The sequence below is a fragment of the Bubalus bubalis genome, chromosome 9 (genome assembly GCF_019923935.1).
Source record: "Bubalus bubalis isolate 160015118507 breed Murrah chromosome 9, NDDB_SH_1, whole genome shotgun sequence".
NCBI lineage: Eukaryota > Metazoa > Chordata > Mammalia > Artiodactyla > Bovidae > Bubalus > Bubalus bubalis.
This window is the reverse complement of record NC_059165.1, coordinates 101,776,552-101,778,144: the sequence shown is the minus strand read 5'-3', so window position 1 is coordinate 101,778,144 and position 1,593 is coordinate 101,776,552.

Here is a 1,593-nt window from a genome sequence, read left to right as displayed (position 1 = left end):
CAGGAACTTGATTCTAAACAACTGGTAATAATGTTGTATTAATAGTAATAGCATTAATAGCATTAATGCTAGTAATAATAGCATTATTTCAATGTCTGTATAATATTCCATGGCTGTGTGGCTGTGTGACTCATACATTCGATGGTCTGTATCATTATTTAGCAATAAGGACTATCATATCACTGCTACAAAATAATTTTGAGATTGTTAATTTAACATTGCACTTCTAAACCAAGGGTAACTCTCCCTCAGGGGACGTTGAGCAATATCAGCAGACTTTTTTTGCTGTCACACTGATGAAGGGCAGGTGGTGGGCAAGGATGCTTCTAAACATCCTACAATGTACAGAACAGACCCCACCACAGAGAAGGACCTGGCAGAGAATATCCCGTAGTGCAGAGATGGAGGACCCTGTGTTAAAGAATGTTTGTGTTTCTGTTATCAATAGCTGTCTTAGGTGGTTTCCACAATGTTCTCCATTTCATATCTCTGCCAGAGAAATTAGAGAGTTCCCCTTATGTCTGTAATACTTGTTCAAAAGTTTCAACCAATACAATATTGTAAAGTAATTAGCCTCTAATTAAAATAAATAAATTTAATTAAAAAAGTTTTCAACCTCAATCAACATTAAGCTTTTTCCCAGGCTGAAGTTTGTGAATTAGATATCTTCCTGTTTATTAAAATAGTACTCACTTTGAGCAAAGAGTGTATACTTTTTTATATTCAGTCAGCAAGTTATTTATTGTTATTACCATACATCTGCATATACTTTATGCCTTCTTCTCAACAGTTAACTGCATTTCCAAAGATTTTTTTTTTAACAAAATATTGTTCTGCAATTGATTTTGGGGTGGGTATTTTTTTTTTAATTTTATTTTATTTTTAAACTTTACACCATAAAATGTTTTAAATTTTTATGTAGTTAAATTTGTTTTTCTTTTTACTACTGATTTTCTCCCTTGATAATAATAATTTTCTCACCTGTAGATTTTATGTATGGTTTTATATGATCATCTGAAATGGACTGTTCACTTTTACATTGGGGACTTTAGTCTTTTTTAAAAAGATGCATTAAATAGGAAACTACTTCATTTCCTTCCAGATAGATGGCCATTTATTCCGAATTTTATTTAACAATCCAGCCTTTTCCAATCAAATTGAAATACAAAAAAAAAAAAATACAATCTTCCCATACACTAGTGTTCATATCTAAGGGGATCTAATTCCTAATCATTCAACAAATATAAATAATACATATGCTATTTGCTAGAAATTCCTGGGTATATTATATATTAGATTCTCTTGAGTCAAGATCTTTTCTAAATTAGTTATTAATTCATTATTAATTATTGTTTTGATTGTTCTGTTACTGCTAAAAACTGAATGGAACATCAAAAATTGATTGAAATATAACGGTTTTGATGTTCCATTCAGTTTTGTTTAATGCATTTATCTGAAATTACTCTTTTAACTGGTTTAACATTTTTGCTGTTCTATTTCATAATTTATAATTTTCTTAACTGTGCTTTAAAAATAAATGCACATGTATTCATGTACATATGGGAAAATAAGAAGTAAATGAGGGAGCTGAAA